At 37.7% G+C, this 20,059-nt stretch overlaps 1 protein-coding gene across 2 annotated transcripts in view; it reads left to right on the forward strand.

The window, feature by feature from the left end:
- syt1a (synaptotagmin Ia) overlaps positions 1-20,059 on the forward strand; it is a 212,027-nt gene that overhangs the window by 74,652 nt on the left and 117,316 nt on the right. Inside the window, exon 2 of one of the 2 annotated variants that reach the window (XM_048154652.1) lies at positions 8,922-8,977. The gene's annotated coding sequence lies outside the window, so the exon portion shown is untranslated. The remainder of the gene's footprint in view (positions 1-8,921; positions 8,978-20,059) is intronic. The other variant, XM_048154653.1, reaches the window with a different exon arrangement.

Consider the following 20,059-nt stretch of genomic DNA (forward strand, 5'->3'; position numbering starts at 1 on the left):
ACCGGCCAGTGGGACCACAATTATATTGCTATATCTGGTGTTCACACTCTCACTGTTTCTCTCCACAGCTCTTTGCGTGACAACTGAGTGCTTTGGGGAATTTAATTAGGCTTTGTGCAAAAGCTGTGCAGTTTCTGGGCATGCCATGAAGAGTTGTTTCTTAATGAACAGTTTGCTTTGAATGTCAAAAATGGATTATTTGCATTGCATTTGGGGTAATATGTGGTTTTGGAGAAGTGCATGTTGCTGTTCCATTTTGAAGCCATGCAGTTTCTTTGTTCCCACAGGATTATGTTACTGAACCATAGTAGATTTATACAGAACCAATGACAGAGCATTATGGATATCAGTGAACTCCCAACTGCTACCATGAATCTTGCTATATTTACTGATTTAGATTCATTCATATATATATATATAGTGAATGGTGAATGTGATGTGATGTGATGTGATGTGATGTGATGTGATGTGATGTGATGTGATGTGATGTGATGTGATGTGATGTGATGTGACGTGATGTGACGTGACGTGACGTGTAGCCAATTATGGTGTCCCATACTCGGAATTTGTCGGAACTCTGAACTCACTCACAGCAATGAGTATTGAAGACACCGTGAACACACACCCGGAGCAATAGGCAGCCATTTTTGCTGCTGCGCCCGGGAAACAATTGTGGTTAGGTGCCTTGCTCAAGGGTACCTCAGTTGTGGGTAATGAGAGTGGAAGAGAGAGCTGTTCATTCCCCCCACCTACCTACATTTCCTGCTGGTACTGAGACTCAAACCTGCTACCTTTGTGTTACAAGTCCGACTCTCTAACCATTAGACGTACGGTGTTTTTTCCACTTTACCACAGTAAAGAATGCTAATATAATAGGCCTAATTAAAAGCGAATGAAAGAAAGAAATGTTTATAATCCCCTGCGTGATTGAAGATTTGGGAAAAGAAACAGAGATTCCATGTTCAGTGGAATAACTAATGGAATATTGTTCAATTCTCTGCTAATCAGGTGACCAGATCACGATTCTTAAAATGGAATACAAACCCGACAAAGCTTAAAAGTATGGACTCTCGTACCTCTCTTATTCAGCATGAACCAAAATGTTTCCATGGCTGCGATGTCACATTTAATTGCTAACCTAAAGCTTTGTGCTTCACTCGTGTCATAATCACGTAAATACTGGCACAGCCCCATCAGCGGGTACCGAATATACCCGGATACCCGGAACTTCCGGTACTACAGAAGTGCTGGTATCGTCACATTTTCAAAATTTCAGTACCGACTTGGTACCGAAGTACCGGTACTTTTGACAACACTAGCCCCCAGTTTAGAGAGAGGTCGGTGGAGCGAATGTTTATGAGCGACACCTGCGCGTCACTATGGTCTCGAGTCCCATGGATAAGCTACGGATGGATAAAAGGAGGAGTAATGACAGTGGAAGACGAGAGAGGACCAGGCCTGAGACATTTTAAAGGGATAGTTCACCCAAAAATGAAAATTTGATGTTTATCTGCTTACCCCCAGCGCATCCAAGATGTAGGTGTCTTTGTTTCTTCAGTAGAACACAATTGATGATTTTTAACTCCAACCGCTGCCGTCTGTCAGTGGTATAATGCAAGTCAGCGGGAACTTGGACTATAAGAGTAAATGACAGACAAGACAAATCCAAATTAAACCCTGCGGCTCGTGACGACACATTGATGTCCTTAGACATGAAACGATCGGTTTGTGTGAGAAACCGAACAGTATTTATATCATTTTTTACCTCTAATACACCACTATGTCCAACTGCATTCATCACTCGATTCGTGAGGTCTGATCGCGCTCTGACAATGGCAGTGATGTCTAGCACTCATTGAAGTATATGCGCGAGACATCACTGCCGTTGTCAGAGCGCGATCAGACCTCACGAATCGAGTGATGAATGCCGTTGGACATAGTGGTGTATTAGAGGTAAAAAATGATATAAATACTGTTCGGTTTCTCGCACAAACCGATCGTTTTGTGTCTTAAGACATCAATGTGTCGTCACGAGCCGCAGGGTTTAATTTGGATTTGTCTGTCGTGTTTTATTTACTCTTATAGTCCAAGTTCCCGCTGACTTGCATTATACCACTGACAGACGGCAGCGGTTGCAGTTAAAAATCATCATTTGTGTTCTACTGAAGAAACAAAGTCTCCTACATCTTGGATGCTCTGGGGGTAAGCAGATAAACATCAAATTTTCATTTTTGGGTGAACTATCCCTTTAAGTTCTTGTTTTGTTTTCGTTTAGGGGGCAATCGTCTGTGAGGGGCTGTCGCTTTTCTTTCACTTTGTTGCTTGTTTATTTTGTGATTAACGTTTATGCTGATTATTTGCCGTTTCCCACCTCCTTCCTCCCTTATCAACAAACCTTGATACAATACCAAGTTCTGTCATGAAACTCTAGATGGATCAAGCTGATAGGTCGGTCCTTAAAGGCGCTCTAAGCGATTTGACGCGTTTTTAGGCCCAATTTTTTTTTTTGTCACATACCGCAAACATTTCCTCACTATGCGCTAGCTGCCTGTCCCCTGAACACACTGTAAAAAAACGCGGTCTCTGTAGTCGCCACAAGCTCCGAAAACTGTTATAAAAACAAACTGGTGCAGCCTGGACCACTTAACATAATAAACATGCTCCAGCCAATAACCGACAAGCAGCGTCAATACGCAAGCTACTTACATTTTAAATGCGCGTTCATGACTGTTTCAGGAAGCACGGAGGGGAGGGCCAGGAGGAGTAGGAGGGAGGGTCTAGCTAGCCTCTGTTTTGTTTGACAACACTTCGAACGTCAACAGGAAGTTACTCCGCTCAGAATCGCTTAGAGCGCCTTTAACTCAACCTGCTGACAATTACCTTGTTAACTACGTGGCACAAGCTGATTGGTTCCTTTTGCAACACATTATTAACTGTTTGATAACATAGTCAAGCAAAAGGCTAATCATATTAATTACCGTTATGTGTCCAATGTTGTAAAAAAGTGATATCATTGTGCAGCGTTTACCTCAGTAAGTTGACTGAGTGGATCTCTGAGCTGGTGGAGGCGGAGCTAATTTACATATTCATTGATGCGTATATAATAAATGAGGCAAGGGTGTAGTGAGTTACATTCAAGCTATATTAACGCATCAAGATATTTTTTTTTCACAGGAAAAAACTTTTAAATATGTAATTTTGGTGATCAAAGATGAGTTTTAAGGGATAAAATTATTGACTACAGGGGGACTTTAACAATGTAAAAAGTCTTTACTGTCACATTTGCTAAATTTAACACATCCTTGTTTAAAAAAAAAATAAATAAATTCGTACCGCAGACTTTTGCCTGGTAGTGTATATACACAAAAAATTAGGTTTTGTCACTGGTAGCATTTTTTCGTTTGTCATTTTTATCCTTGTTAAAAGTTGTATCCTACATCTCATGAACCGCCGTAGTTTTTCAATGTATCCCTTCTGTGCTTGGCTGTGTAATTATTGCTTGCTATATGTATGGTTATTGTTAAGAAACTTCTTTCACACACACTTCTTCCAAGTAAACTTTTACTGACTGGCACAGTTAAGAACATTTAAAATTGGTATTTTTTTCTGCGTAAGGGTGAATTATTTTTTTTGTATTATTTTTTTTTTTTTTGTCTTATGATATCTTCTGATCTGCCTTTCATGTTCTGCCTAGACTATTTCTTCATTTTTTAAAAAGGTCCAATTACACAGCTTCAGTAGCTGCCCTGTGCTGTCAGTGTTGCAGGAAGAAGAGGTATATGGCCTATCAAAACCTGCAATTAGCTCTGTGGCCTTTTACCAAAGACCACTCTTATTGGAGGAAAAGACATGATAGGAAAAAAATCCCAGAGCCAATAACTGCATTAACCTTCATCGTCAACCTTTGTATAAGTCAAAATGATGCCCTTTTAAGTTCGCTTATGTCATTTTATAACATGTAACCTCACTGAAGTTTCTGATTTTTATTTTTTTTTTTTTTTTGTCAGTGAAAGGGAACTTTTTGTGACTTTAAAGTTTTTGAAAACTTTTGGGTCACTGTGTTCTTTTCAGTGAATATGGGTAATTTTCTTTCAGCCTATCAGAAATAACATCTACCACAATAGTTCTTTTTCTAATGCAGTGCTTTTTTTGTTTAGGAAAAAAGGAAGAAGAAAAAAAACTGTCTAAAATACACAACCCTTCTAATTATTCATGATCATTATTCTCTCATAAATTTCCCACAACCACTCAGTCCCAAACCATGAGCAGACATGGCTGCTGGGTTATTATGTGGCTTTAAGGCAAAGATGAGACGAGTTTATATGGATTATGCATGAAGTACAGACTGTGTTTAAGCGAAAGCAATCAGCAGCAAGAGTCACACAGAGCTTTGATCAGTTCTTAAAATGTTTTTAATTGTACTGCTGTCTTTTTTTTTTTTTTTTTTTTTTGTCTGATCAGTTTTGTTTATTTTATTATTGTCTGTGGGTCAGTGATGTGATTCTCACGTTTGTTGTCCCATCTGTTCACTTAAACAACAAAATTTCTGAATAAAATTGTATTTTGATATTTTGTTTTGGGTGCACAGTCAAAAATGTCAGGACGGTACAACTGTGCAAATATAAATAAATACATTGAAGTCAAGTCACCTTTATTTATGCCCTTAATACAATACAGATTGTTTTGAAGCATCTTCACAGTAATAAACAGGAAAATAACAGAATCTATGATGTTAACTTCATCAAATATGAGGCAAATTCAAATTCTGCTGTAAAGCAGCTCTAAAAAGACAATAGTGTCAGTATTACACACTTGAGTCAGTTCAGTGTTGATTCAATTTAGTTCAATAACAGTGTGGATGTTGCAAAATTCATTATTTATGAAACAAATTCAATTCAGCTATAAAGCAGCTCTTCTGTTCACCTATAGAATGCAAGTCATACATCATTGTTGTTGTTTTTATACATCAGACTTTGTAATAATTCACCAAATGCAAACACAATAAACCAGAATGAATGAACAGCCTGAATATTCGATCTCTAAATGCGTGGGAATAAAACGTCTCTGATTGGTCAACCAAACATCAGACAATAGAATAGAATAATAGAAAAGGGCATTCATTCCCACCCATGTAGAGATCGAAGATTCAAGCTCTTTATCCATTTTGGTTTTATTGTTTCCATTTGGTATATTAGAACAAAGTACGCTGAAAATAAAAATATGAAAAAACAACGTAAGATAGATTAGTTTATGTATGTTCATGAGAAGGGTCGAATATGTGATAAAAGACAAAAACGAGAAAACAAATTATCCGAATGTACACGGACCCAAAAACTAAATTTCTGAGAACCTGTGTTTTAATCTACATTTTTAAAGAGATTTTTCCTTTGTGATCTTTGTTTCTAAATGATACCACCTGTCAGTATAAGCGACTTTTTGTTGCATCCAAAACTAAGCCATGTTTCTGTCATGATAAAAGGCGTTTCAAATTGTATAATTACCATTAGTTTGAAAAGTGGGCCTCTTATGTTGGAGGACCATTTTGAAAAGCCTGAACTTTTATAGAGCGATCTTGTATTTAAATGATGTGGTGGGCTGAAAGTAATGCAGAATAAAATTGTGGTCATGAAACTGCTTTTTAACAGGTGGCCTCCCATCTGTCCAATGTGCTTTTTACTGCTCTCTCTAATGAGCACTAGGTCACCTTGGCGCACTGATCCTCCATAAATTAAAAAACTTTCTCTCTGACAATAAGTGGAATGTGTGGCTATCCAGTCTAAGCCTCCACAATATGGCCATTGTTTGGTTTTGTTGTTCTTCAGTTTTGTTGAGTAAAACCAACAGGGGCTCCAATGCTAAATGTTGTGGCTTAGTCATTACCCTTTACTTACTGTAGCTGCCTTCACCATGCAAGATGAGCTTTAAAAGCATTGGCTTTTGGCCTTTGTGAGGCAAATTTGAAGCTGAGTCATGAGAGCGGATCACGCAGTGTATCAGCGAGGGGTGGTGAATATGAAATGTCAAAGAAAGAAAGTTCTTGACACAGAAAGTGTGGTATTGTTGCCACTCTGTAGCAAATTAGACACTTCATTACAATGATGAGGTTGTTTCTTTCAGTAGGGAATCAAGCCTAAATATTAACTCTATATCCAATAAAGTTAGAAGAAGGTTTTATTAAAACTCATGCAAAAAACTAATGCATAAAACATTATTGTTTCTTGCAAATCTGAGTCACACGTTTTAGACATTTTGCCGAAAAGTGGCATTCTCCTTTTTCTCTCTCTCTCTCTCTCTCTCTCTCTCTCTCTCTCTCTCTCTCTCTCCTGAAAGACCTATGCAGATACGTTTTGATGCTTTGATTAAGTTCAGTGGTAGCCTCTGGTAATGTATTTAATTTGTACTTTAGAGACATTCAGTTTTACTGGATTACATTGATTAAAAGCATTTAAATGTTAAATTAACCATTTTTGAAGTGAAATACATCTAAGACAGTATATTCATCACTGATAAGCAAGGCGGCGATATTTTATTTATTTATTTATTTTGATTAGATAGTATATTGCTACACATGTAAGAACATATGACATCTTTCACCTCTTCACATCATCAAAACGAAAGATAAGTATGTTTATATGCATGATCTTACACCAATTATTCTTAATAACCTAACAACGTGCAGCTCATGTAAATGCCTTTAAACAGTGTTCTTATTAAGGAGTAGAGATCATACTGTTAAAGCGAAACCTGATCCACACACAGCAAGAGTGTATTCAGAGTGATTTAATTTGGTTTTTGTTATTTGATTGTCCATTTATCTCATTAAGTAAATGGAAAATTATAAGTGTTTTCTTGACTATAAAGAGCTACTGTATTTTCCTGGTTGTAGACATTTGTGGATTTAACCATCAAATGGAAAGTATTTTACAGAATTTGCACAAGAAATATAGAGGTGAAAATTGTCTGTTCGAGAAGGGCATTGATAGACTTGGCAAGCGTACAGCTCTGCTTTATTAATTGAATACTCCTGTTGGTGGTCAGCGGTGTATAATAAATCATACTAAATGGTAGTAAATTGTCTAGAATTAGTGTCTGCGTGTTTATCACTTGAGTCTCAAAATGCTTTCTGGAAGTTAAATAATGAAGAGTGGCATCATCTGCAACAGGGGGAAAATAAAATGTAATTATATTAGAGAAAGAGAGAGAAGGGAACAAAGAATGAATGTTGAGGGGGAGTAGAGAAATCCACGGGTTTAATACACTGCGAGCACTGCAGCCATGTAAATTATGAAATTATTGTCAAATATTGTGTAAGAAATTCCACATTCTTGCACATTTAGGTCAGGCAATTTTGTTCATATCTGTGCTGTTAAAGAAACTGTACAAACAAAAAGCTTCTTTTATATGTTTGGCGATATTAATTAAAAAGACCCCCTGTGGTGAAAATCAAGTTTTTAATGTTGTTTATATGTCCATGTGGTGTTTTTAATATGCTTTAAGACAAACCATCAGTCAACACTGAGTATTTTCTCCTTAAAACTGCAGTGAACCAAAAACAAATCTCTTCAACTTGTGGGGCGGGGCTTTTCGCACTGACTTTCTGTGATGTTCAAAGCTTTTCTAAGGATGCAGATTTTTAGAGGGTGAACAGGAACATGGTTTGTGTAACATTAGCAACACATTAATAGCTGTTTGATAACCTAGTCAAGCCAAAGGCTGATCATATCAATAGCTGTTATGTGTCCGATGTTGTAGAGATTGATACATAAAACGCATTACCATTCTGATGCATCAACTTCTTCTTCCTCTTCTTCTTCTGAATCAGTTTCTGGTTCAGACAAAAATGGCTGAATTAAAAAAATATTTCCACTTGGCATTGTGTAGCGTTTATTACAGCTGACCGAATGGATCAGGAAGTCTGAGCTGGTGCGATTTATTGGAGGTGGAGACTAATTTGCATATTCATGGTTCCTCATATACTAAATGAAACAAGGGTGTAGAGTTACACTCAAACCATTTTAAGGCAAGAAGAAATTATTTTCAAATGAGAAAAAAAAAAAAAAAAAAAAACTCTAAATGGGTAAAAGTAAATATAAATACTATATTAAATACTATATATGGATACTATATAATTATACATATTATAAAATGAAAAATGCATTTAAGTTTGATATCTGTATATGTGGTCTGTGTTATAGGTTGGTTTTAACAAAGCTTTTCTTTTACCTTTCCTTGAATATTTTCAATTTTGGAACACAAGACTGTGCACTTTATAATTAACAGAATATTAAATTGCCATTAACTCTCCAGAGCTCAGACCTACTTCTCCTTCATATTTAATTTAAGGTGACTTCCTCTGCACAGGTCTTCACGTGGACATTCAGACATTGTAATTCAATTTTACAATGAACAGTCTGTTTTATTTAGAGCTGTGCTAATTAATGAACATCAGACCGGCACACTGTACAGCTCTGCCTTCAGGCTACTTTAAAGCTGTTATTCAAAACATCTTTAATTGAATAGTCAGAGTAAAGTATGTGATAGTCATTTCTGTTGGGAATTATTTTCTGCCTTATGTCACTGTTTATGGATTAGTGGATATACTCATACAAATGTACTTGCTGATAGTTTGAGTTGAGATGATCAGTTGAGATGGTTGACAAAACTTGCCCAGTTTACCTTAATTCCCCCTGTATAGTTTGATAAACCTCTAAGTCTGTAGTTGTGCCTTGGCCTGCTTTGCAACCTGATCATTTCCTGTTTTTCTACACTCTTTAAAGCAAATGGCAGCATCCTTTGGGTCCATTGCTGGACACCCTCATGACTTTATGCGCTGCCCTGAGGCTGAGATGATAATGTGTGGTGGAGATGGCCATCTCTGAGCCAGTGTTGTGCTAATGTGATCTTTTCTCCTCTCCTTCCAGTGAACACAAAGGAAAAACCGGAGAAGAAAAGAAAGAGACGGCTGTGGTTTCTGTAGGTACTGTGCTTTTTGTTCTCAAGAATCTTATCAGCATTCGTATAGTGTTGTTCATGTTGCACTACAACTTTGAAGATACACAGTGCAATTGTATTGTAGATCTTTCAGAAACTGCAAAGAACAACAATTTGTCTGGGAATTTAAGATAAAGCTATACTTTGAACTTAGTCTATAAGATTTCAACTGATATGATCAATCACAGAGCAGAATTCAAGTGCTCATAGCATGGTATCTTTCTGTCTTTTTTCTCATCACTGTAAACAGTTTTTGTGTGTGAATTTACAGCATATTACTGGCTACAAGTTGCCATATTAAGCTGTGTGTTTTATAGTAGCAGCTGTATATTTATTTTCATTAAATAATTAGCAATTAAGTATGTAGTGTGACTTTACAGAGAAGAGTTGCATGATCTGTGTGTACATGCAAAATTACAGATTAAAAGCAGTAATATGATGTCCAGAGTAATGTGCTGGCACAATGGTTTCCAGCATGTACTGCAATGTGAATAAATTGATTGATTGATTGATTGATTAATTGATATCGGCAAGGGAGGCAGTGTCTCCTCAAAAAAACTGGATGAGAAAATAATAAATATTACTAAAATATAACAACGCAAATATTACAAAATGGGACATAAAAAGTGTTACACGGTGTCTATGCCAGGCGCGAGCAGCATGACGCATCAAAAGATAATAAACCCATTATAATCGGTGATATTGTCTTCACTGGATGCGGTGCGGCGTGATGCGACATAAAATATTCCTGACAGTAAACGGATTCCCCGATCTATTTCTGACGTAGTCCAAGGGCTTTGCAACAGTCGGTTTGTTGCGTTCAGTGTAGACAGCTTTTAGCTGTTGCGGCACGATGCGACTCGACAAAAGTTGCGTCTGGCTGTAGACAGTGTTAAGGTCACTCGCTTTTATAAAGTGAAATTGTCCAACGGCAACACCCGCAGGTAAAGTTACAGCAGGAGGCATGCCTCCTCTCCCCTCATTGACTTATAACAGAGCCCCCGAAGCATGCGGTGGGTTTAGTGGGGGGTAATTGAGAATGAATGGGGGAAAGTCACGTGAGAGGAGGCAATGCCTCCATCGCGCTATGATTGGATATGATCGGTTGTGAATGGATATGACAAAATGGATATTTCAAACTTTAAATGGCCTGACAACATGATGACTGTGGGGGGGTTTTAGTGAGCAATCAGCTTGGTGAAATTAAAGGTAAATCTTCGTGTCAGTCTGTGACCAGTGTGTACAAGCTTGATGACTGCTGTAAATAAGTTGACTATTAAAAAGATAATATATTATGTTTAAATTGTTACTGTCTTTAGTTATTATTTTGGAATAAATGTAGAAATGCATAAAACACTAACTTGATGAAATGTATAGGCTACTTGGTTTTGATAAGTAGAACATTAAATAGTGAAAAAACATTTCTTATAAGTTTTCCCAGCTTAATGACAGTCAGAAAATTACCTATGCATTGATTTATTGTAAAAGTCTGAATACAGCACTTTATTATGAGAAATTTCTGTTAAAACAAGCCCATCCATCTTTCTAATGCCATCATCTTGATTTTCAACTGATTCAAGTTAAATGCCTGACTCCAGTTTACAATCAGAGGTGTCAGGGATGACTGAAGCATCTAGTAATTAATGTTTCCACTGCTACTTTGCTGAGTTGTATGTGTCCCTCGCTCTCTCATGATGAATGGAGCTCCTGGACCCTGTCCCAGCTGTCATCTGTGATTGATGCACTGTGCTTGTCTTCGTCCAGGTTTCTTGCGCTCGGTACCACCCTTCCCCCATCCGATCTTCAGCCTCATCCTATTAGCCACAGTATTAATCACCGCCAGTGCTGCTAATTGCTTTATAATCCCACCCCTGAGCTGTACAATGTGTTGAGAGAAGTCACCTCTGAATCCCATCACTTTCCTCATCGTCTCCGTATCTCTGTCTCTGCCATGCTTGTTTTTGATAGCAGTGTATTACCCACGATTCCCGCCCTGCCCTAATCCTCTCCCGATTTCCTAGACAGATAATCCAACCATGTCACTCGCCGTAAAAACTTAAACGCTGCACCCATGCTGGTGTAAGAGACAAAGGGCCTGGCCGGATTTGTCAGGAAGGCCATTCGGAGGATATGAGGCAAGCTGAGGTTGACCTCAAGTACTAAGCCTAAGCCCTTTTGCTCTTTCCTAAGAGTGAAATCTCAATCGGATTTCAGTTTACTCCATACTGCTGATTAGTCTGGGTCAGGATTTTTCAATATTTCTGTAAGGGCCCACCTGCATTGCACGTTTTAGGGGTCTGACTCCTCGAGCACACCCAATTTAGTTCATAGAATAAAGAGGACCTCCACAGAGTGACTAATGAGCTGAATCAGGTGTGCTGAATATTGGCAATGTCCAAAATGCGTTGGTTAGAGTTTGAGAAACCCTGGCCTAGGTCATCCAAGCATTTTTATAGAACCTGAGGGGGTATTTGACGTTCACGCTCCATTCCAGATGTGGCTTTGGGTAACTGTACCGTCATGAGAGAAGACACAGTGCATTGAGCATGGAAATGGAGGATTATGGCGAATAAACTCAAGCTTGAGCGATTGGCTCAACCAGGCAACCCCGCGGTCACGCTTTGATATTTTTATTTATTGCCTCCCTCAGCGATAGATGACATCTTTTCACTTTCTGAGAGTCAGCAAGCATAAATTCTCTACAAAGCGAAGGCACCTTGTTGGCCTCTCCTTGACGACGGGATAGATTGACAAGCCACTCAAGCGGCCCTCACTAATCAGAACACCCATGCGGAGAGCAAAGCCCCAGGAAACTCATTTAAAGTTGTCGGAAATATTGTTATGCAAAGCACATCTAAATCAATAGAGAACAATCAAGAGAAATATGAGAGAAATCAATCCATCTGTGAAAATAATCAACACACTGGCCTCCTCAGCCTGTCTTTCATCTGTCTATAGCCAGGCATCCGATTACAGATCGAAATAATTGGGTGATGTGAGGTCCAATAATGGAGGGGAGGACCATTCTAGGGATATTTGGATATTTGGAGCTTTTACAGTGCTGTTAGCATGCTACGTCTCGCCCTCAGTGCTATAACAAGGCGTACATCATCCCTCTCTGGAGTGCATTAGGGGCACTTTGTGCAGGCTTTTAGTACCCCCATTCCGCAAGCAACTCTCTTCCCTCTCTTTACTCTCGCTCCCTCTCTTTTGCCACACTTTAAACAGCATATTACCATCACTAGCCCGTCTCCCTCATTTTCTCGACAGATAAGGCTGCTTTTTTTTAGGCCTGTTCCTAACAGCACAGGCTATGCCCAATGTTCCTCTTTTAATCCATCACATTATACTATTTCGTTTCTTCTCTAATTCGTTAATCAGCGAAGCGCCCAAGCTGATATGACCACAGTCATACCAGAAGCAATTTCACATCTCCGGTTCGTCTCTCGATTTCTGCCCGGCGAATTCTCAGATTGTTCCTTTAATAACCTTGTCATGGATGTATCACAGCTTTTGGCACATGACTCACATTAAGGCGTCGGTCCATTAAGAGGAAATTAAGGGACTGAGTTTTGCATAGGACTGTCTTTAGCATAGGACTATCAACAGCTGACAGATGGGTATGTAAGACAGACATGCCAAGGGGTATATGGATGCAGCAATGCATGTTGGATTGGTAATCCTGTTGTGTGACCTCTAATAAGAAATTAGACGTGAAATGCTGCAACTATAAGTGGGATTATTAACAGGAAAACGTGTTAGATGTTTATGATGTCTTAACTAGTAGAAAGGTGACAAACCTGAACTTTGAGGCTGAATTAGCATATCTTAATATGATCATCTGATCAATGTTTTATGTAGGACTAATAATAGTATACTATAAACCAAGAAGTTTTGGTAGGTCTTCCACAAATGGCAGATTGCCTGATGGTTAGACACCATCTAGGGTTTTAGCATGTCACACTTTACATCTAGAATAACAAAGTGGTGAGACTACTGACAGAAGTGTTGAATAAGGACTTATTTAGGGAATCCTATTACATATTACTGTTGCATAAGACTATTACAGACATATCACAGTGCCACACTAACCCACATATACACTGCATGCATAATTATTATGCAAGTTTATTGTCTGATCATATTTTTTTCCAAGCACATTTTACCAATTCCAAACCACATCAATCTTAATAACTACTATTAAAGGGTTAGTTCACCCAAAAATGAAAATTATGTCATTAATGTCTCACCCTCATGTCGTTCCAAACCCGTAAGACCTCCGTTCATCTTCGGAATACAGTTTAAGAAATTTAAGATTTAGTCCGAGAGCTTTCTGTCCCTCCATTGAAAATGTATGTTACGGTATACTGTCCATGTCCAGAAAGGTAATAAAAACATCATCAAAGTAGTCCATGTGACATCAGTGGGTTAGTTAGAATTTGCTGAAGCATCAAAAATACATTTTGGTCCAAAAATAACAAAAACTACGACTTTATTCAGCATTGTCTTCTCTTCCGGAATCCTTTTCATTGAATTGATTCCATTGAATTGATTCCATTGAATTGATTCCATTGAATCCTTTCATCTGTCGGCGTTGGTAATGCACTTTTACGTCGCCGTGGTTGTTTTTGGCTATTAGGACATCCGCGACATTGTGAAGCATCGAAAATACATTTTGGTCCAAAAATAACAAAAACTACGACTTTATTCAGCATTGTATTCTCTTACGGGTCTGTTGTCAATCCGCGTTCACGACTCTGCTTCTTATTCTTCTTTCCTGTTTTACGGCGGTTGCCATCCAGCTTATTGGTGCATTACCGCCCCCTTCTGCTCCGGAGTGTGGTTCACAACTCCGCAAAGACGCTGCTTACGTGTTATCTGGTGCGCCAGAGCTTCGTTTACAGTCTGAGGGAGACAAGCGCTGTATTAAAGCTATTCTACATTGTTTGTATTTTGGTATTGCTATATTTTTTAAAATGGTGCGTAAGTGTGCATGTCATGGATGTCCTAATCGCCAAAAACAACCACGGCGATGTAAAAGTGCATTACCAACGCCGACAGATGAAAGGATTCAATGGAATCAATTCAGTGGAATCAGTTCAATGGAAAGGATTCCAGAAGAGAATACAATGCTGAATTAAGTCGTAGTTTTTGTTATTTTTGGACCAACATGTATTTTTGATGCTTCAACAAATTCTAACTGACCTACTGATGTCACATGGACTACTTTGATGATGTTTTTATTATCTTTCTGGACATGGACAGTATACCGTACATACATTTTCAATGGAGGGACAGAAAGCTATCGGACTAAATATAAAATATCTTAAACTGTGTTCCGAAGATGAACGGAGGTCTTACGGGTTTGGAACGACATGAGGGTGAGTAATTAATGACATAATTTTCATTTTTGGGTCAACTAACCCTTTAATTTTTTAGTTAATCATTTATAAGTGATATATAATTGTTCATGAAGGCTGGAAATGAAAATGCCTTGTGTGTGTTCTGTGTGCAGAATTATTAGGCAGGTTTTCTTTTGCAGGTAAAATGAGCCAAAAAAAAACAGTTTGAACTCAGACTAAAAAGTCGAAAATTATTAAATGCACATGAGAATGATGCAATACTAATGCAATTCTAGAAAGAACAAAGTTAAGGCATGATCACAAATTAAAAGTAGTTATTAAGATTGATGTGGTTTGGAATTGGTAAAATGTGCCTGAAAAAAATATATAATATAGCCTATATGTTGAGTTTCGGTTTATTTTTGTGATGAAGCGCATCCTGTTTGTTTTCTTTATTTTACAAAGGCACAATGTTTTCTTGTTATTGTGAGTTTACAGAAATGAAAGCAGACAGTTTTGAATGATGTATTACTCTTATCTGCATGACCAACAATGACGGAGTATTTTAAGTTGTTTTCACTGTTATCAGGAAAAAATGTAAGTGATCACACCAGCACCTCCATGTTTTGCAGTCAGCGCACTATACTTAAGTTTCCACACTCCGCACAAATACTTGGATATGCACCTAATATTAGCACTTATTTACCTAGGTTAACGTTAGAGCGAGCAGCCATGTAAAGTTCCTACTACTTACATGTTTCAAATGATAAGCCATATTTGAGGTCGATTAATTTAATATAATATAATATAATATAATATAATATAATATAATATAATATAATATAATATAATATAATATAATATAATATAATATAATATAATATAATATAAGCATGACAAGTAAATGTTCTCAGTTCTCCCACTGTTGGCCAGTGTGGCACAAAGTTAATTGTAGACCCTGCTTGCACAGAAATTGAGAGGTCTACTTCTGTGGTTTAATTATTCTCATCTCATTTTCTTTTTATGCCTGATCTCATGTTATTGTACAATGGAGCAGTGATGATGTTAGTGTCAGGGACACATTTTACATCCATTTATAATTAGAACAGAAACCTAACATGGCTTTTCAGACTGATGCTAACAGTATCACTTTCATGCCAATTTCTCCATGGTAACAGAGCCATGTGACACAGATATTCCGCCGCCTGTCAGTGAAGTGGAGCCAGCAGGGGGGCTTAGAGAATGTCCAAAGGTCTCACGTTCACTCAGTTATGGCAGTGACTTCAGGTCAGGTGATCTCCTGCTTTTACATGCTCTTTTTGCTCCATTTCTGTTGAGCTAAAGTGAAAGGCCAATGGCAGACTGGACATTTTTAGATCCAGCCTATATGAGCTGCTAGGCACGTTCATCCGTATGTCTCCTCTACGTTATGATGTTTATCCCGAGAGAGACCAACTGAGGCTTTGGGAAGCTTGGCATTAGATGACACACACACATACGCACACCCATCACTCTCAGACATTACCCAAATCAGAGACTTGGATTTCCCATGATTCTCTGTCAGTGCTGTTTAAAGGAAGCAGGGGAAAGCATTGGTCACACATTTCAGCTAGACCTCTGAAAGAGAAAAACAAACACTGCAAATTACCCATGGGAAAGCAAGAGTCCACTACAATCTGCTAGACATCAAGACGATGTACTCCACTGCATGCCCACAAATACGTATTCTCAGGCCAAATAAGGTGAGTGGCACCTTGACTATCAGCATATGAAAGCTCCTCCATTCGAAAACAAGACGGGATGGAATTTATCCTGAGCTACACACGTAATGGCATTTTGCCACTTAAACGAAATGAAGACTAATAGAGCAGGCTATTCGCATCCCTTCAGCAATTATAGAATGCCCACCGGTGCTGATTATTTAGACAGGGTGGATAAATCAAAAAAGCACATATACTTTGATTCCAATTAGGATTGGTGAGCTGGAGTCGGCAGTATTGGTAATTTGAGGAGCTTTAAGACCTCACCGACCTAACTCTGCTTCTAGCAGCATGTGACTCGCAAGTTGTTTTCATCCTCTCCAATGCTCTGTGGCTGCTCCACTGCGAGTTGGTCACGATGAATGCCAACCAGCCTCCAGGGGCTTTGAAGTCAGATGCTTGCATTGATCTCCAGAGCTGCCCATCATCTCAGTGGCAATGCGGAGTGCTGTCCGTCACGAAAATACCTGAATCTCAGCAGATACTATCTTTTTGTTCAATGAAATTGAAGCCATACAGAAAGGGCACTGCATACTAACACGCAACATATTTATGCAAGCTGTCTCTGTCAATGATTGTCTCTGCTGTGAGTCAACACAGCTTGCATTTTGATGCATACAGAAATATGTTGCTCTGGATATGTTTTGCATGCAACTCATCTACTGATAAGTTTGGGCAGAAGCTAGTATCATTGAAATGGCAAATTATAGGTTTTGATTATGTCAATTTTATGCCAACGTTTTTGGTTGGCTTATTAATTTATACAATGTTAACAATATTTTATTAAATGGCCAGCTGTTGCCTCCCATAACATAATCTCACCCTGGACCAATGCTGCAAAAAAAAATTGTATTCTTAACCATCCTTGTCTTGTTTTCCAATAAAAATGTCAACACATATATAAGTATTATTATATTTTTATACAGAAACATGATTTTTAGAAAGAAAAAAAAACTTAACGCCTAACGCCACCCCTAAACCTGACCGTCAAAAATTTTATATACATTTCAAATTGACAAAATTGGAGTTGTACAATATAAAGTCACAATTATAATAAATAAAGTACTTTATTTATCTAGAAATGGGTTTAAATAAACTGCACTCATATTCAAGGCTTATATTGAAAATACTTAATATTTTAGTATTAGTATTAGTATAGTTTAGTAGTAGTCTGTAATTTTTCTTTCAGTTCAAGGATGTCTTGTTTTAAGGATGTTTAGATATTTGACTGAATAACAGGAGAAAGATTCTAATTAAGAATATTATTTTTTGAACCTAAAATGGCTGGACATAACCTAGCTTGGGATGTCTATGTATTGGTCTGCTCTCTTATGTAATGGACATGATCTCTCACCTTTTAAATTTCAAAGAGGCTTACCACTATTTTTACTTCTGTCAGACCTGCAAAGTCATAGCCCTCATCTTCTCCAAGGTAGGTATAGAAAGCATTCAAGAGCAGAAAAAAAGGAGAAAAAGAAGGGAGGAGTAGAGGAGAGAACCAACCCACACAGTGAGCTGACCTATGCCCATCGCAACCTAATCATTTTATCCATGGTAGCACAGCAGAAATGTTTTGGGATGTTGCATTAGAGGGATCAAAGCAAGAGTATCTTAATCTGTTCTTGAACTGTATGAAATATCTAGGGCAGGTTTTTTTCTTTTCTTTTTTTTTCTCAAATTGCGCTAAGATCAGCCACCGGTGAGTCATACACATCATCGCAGGCTCCAGGCGCTTTCAAAGAAGCACCACATTAATGCAAAGTAACATTTGGTTAGTGTAAAGTATTCTAAATCACATAAGAGAGACGCAAAAATAACTGGATTTGTGCAGATGGAAGGGTTGCCGTATGCGTCGCTGACAATATTTGTGCAAGTATGTGTGAAAAAGCAGTATACTCATTTTGGGTAGTAACTGTCATCTAAATCCTTTTCCCACCGTTGAACATGCAGTGTAGGTGGTGTGCTTGAGGATTAGGTCTAGCCTTTAATATGTATTCGGGAAGCACAGAAGCTGTAGACTTCCTTTTTCGTACTGTATGAGGATCAAACCAATAAAACCAGGGCAACTATAGAAATTTTCTAAAAGAATTGAACATATTTATGAACAGTCCTATAGTAATTCAATATAACGCAAGCAAGCACAGACAAACCCTTCTGTCACAACATCCAATGCACAGTAAATGACACCATATGGAGGGTAAGCAATCCATCTCACTTACTCATAGCTTAGTTGGACCAATGATGCCCTCCATTCAGCTCAGAACATCAGAATTGCTAACTTTCTGTTTGTAAAAGTGTAATACAATGGCAACAGAGATCAAAAGTCAAATTCTGGAAGTAAAAATTCTTTTTGTTTTCTCCATGGGGTAATTAGTCAGATTTCCATTACAGATTTGTGCAAAACTTTTGCGATATTTTCTAAATGTCGATAAAAAAACTATTGCAAAATGATGCCGTTTCCATTAACTGATGTTATGTGAGTTAAACATATTTTTTTCCTCTTGCGATAAGTCATTCCAAAACTTATGCCAACGGATGTTAGTAGGTTTAAGCATATCGCAGCCACTGCATTTCCCATTATGCTTAATCATAGGAGATGCTGGCGTGTTATCCAAGCATTAATGGCAAGGAAAGCCCCTTATAATTGGGAGCGGCCATGTACGAGGGGTTTCTGGGCGTTTCTCCCTCCTATCTGCTTCAAGCTCTTGATAAATTGTGGCATTTCTTTGTTTAGAATCCAGTATTCCCATGATTCTTTTGCCTTTTATGAGTTTAATAAAGAACTCTGTCTCGTCTTCGTGTCCAAACATAGGCTACCACGCCTTTTTTTTTAAATTATCATCTTTCACGTACGCCAGGTGATCTGTAAATGTGAAAAAAACCCCTGTTTTCATTGCACTTTTGTGAAATATTCCTTTTTCTAATTAGCTGAAAAAACACCTCATGCAAGTGTAAAAACTTTTTTTGTGATGTACGAGTTTTTGAAATCTATGTGTTTCCATTGGGCGTATTTTCAATTTGCAACTTTAATTTGTGCCGTTTGAAGGGTAATGGAAATGCAGCTATTGATTTTTAACCAAAAAATTAACCTTTAAAGACAAATCCACAAGATTTTATGTTTATTAGTATAATAAATTTTAAAATTATTAGTTGGAGCTATTAAACAAAGTAAACAGTATAAGAAAAACTATTATAGCGTTTGCTTTTCTATTATTAGTAATAGAAAGTAATATATAATATAATTCTTTATCATTTACCATCAGGATTCAGCAAATAAGCATTCATATTTAAATAAGTCTTTGAATATCTGATAAACATTTAATTTTTTTTAGTTTTTTACAAACCTTGCAAACTTTGTCGAATACATCTGTGAGATCGTCTGAAGTGTGCATTTGTAGATTGTATAAAAAGCGTAGCGTTCGGTCAGTGTGAATGTGTGTCACTGGACACACACAACAAACTTGAAATCCTTCAAATTATGCTGTGCTATATCCTGTTGTATTCATGTCATACTCATTGTGTTGTATGTAAATAAGTGCTTTGTTTTCTTTATTTGAAAAAAATTCCCAGTGCACACATAAGCTACTTATCAGATAACTGAGTGCACTGTTGGTTATAATGTTTACTTCCTTTTTAGTCATATTTCATATAGTATATCTGCTTTATATCAGCCATCAGCCACCCTGCTCTCTAAGATATCGGCCATCAAAAAAATCAATATTTGTCGACCAGTAAATATAATACTTGTAAGGAGAAATCAGGTAGAATTCCTTATCCGAATTTTTAATGGAATTTAGCATGAGATAACATCTACTTAGTTCAGGTGGCAGCCATCTTGTATTCTCAAAAGGCAGTTGACATTGCATAAAATTGATGCAGCACAGGCTTTTGTTCCTTTTTCATCGTAAGCAAGGCAACTCAAACAGAGACGTGTCAGACTGAAGTTACTGTGCACTGACGGCTCTG

Source organism: Megalobrama amblycephala, linkage group LG14 (genome assembly GCF_018812025.1).
Source record: "Megalobrama amblycephala isolate DHTTF-2021 linkage group LG14, ASM1881202v1, whole genome shotgun sequence".
Classification (NCBI taxonomy): domain Eukaryota; kingdom Metazoa; phylum Chordata; class Actinopteri; order Cypriniformes; family Xenocyprididae; genus Megalobrama; species Megalobrama amblycephala.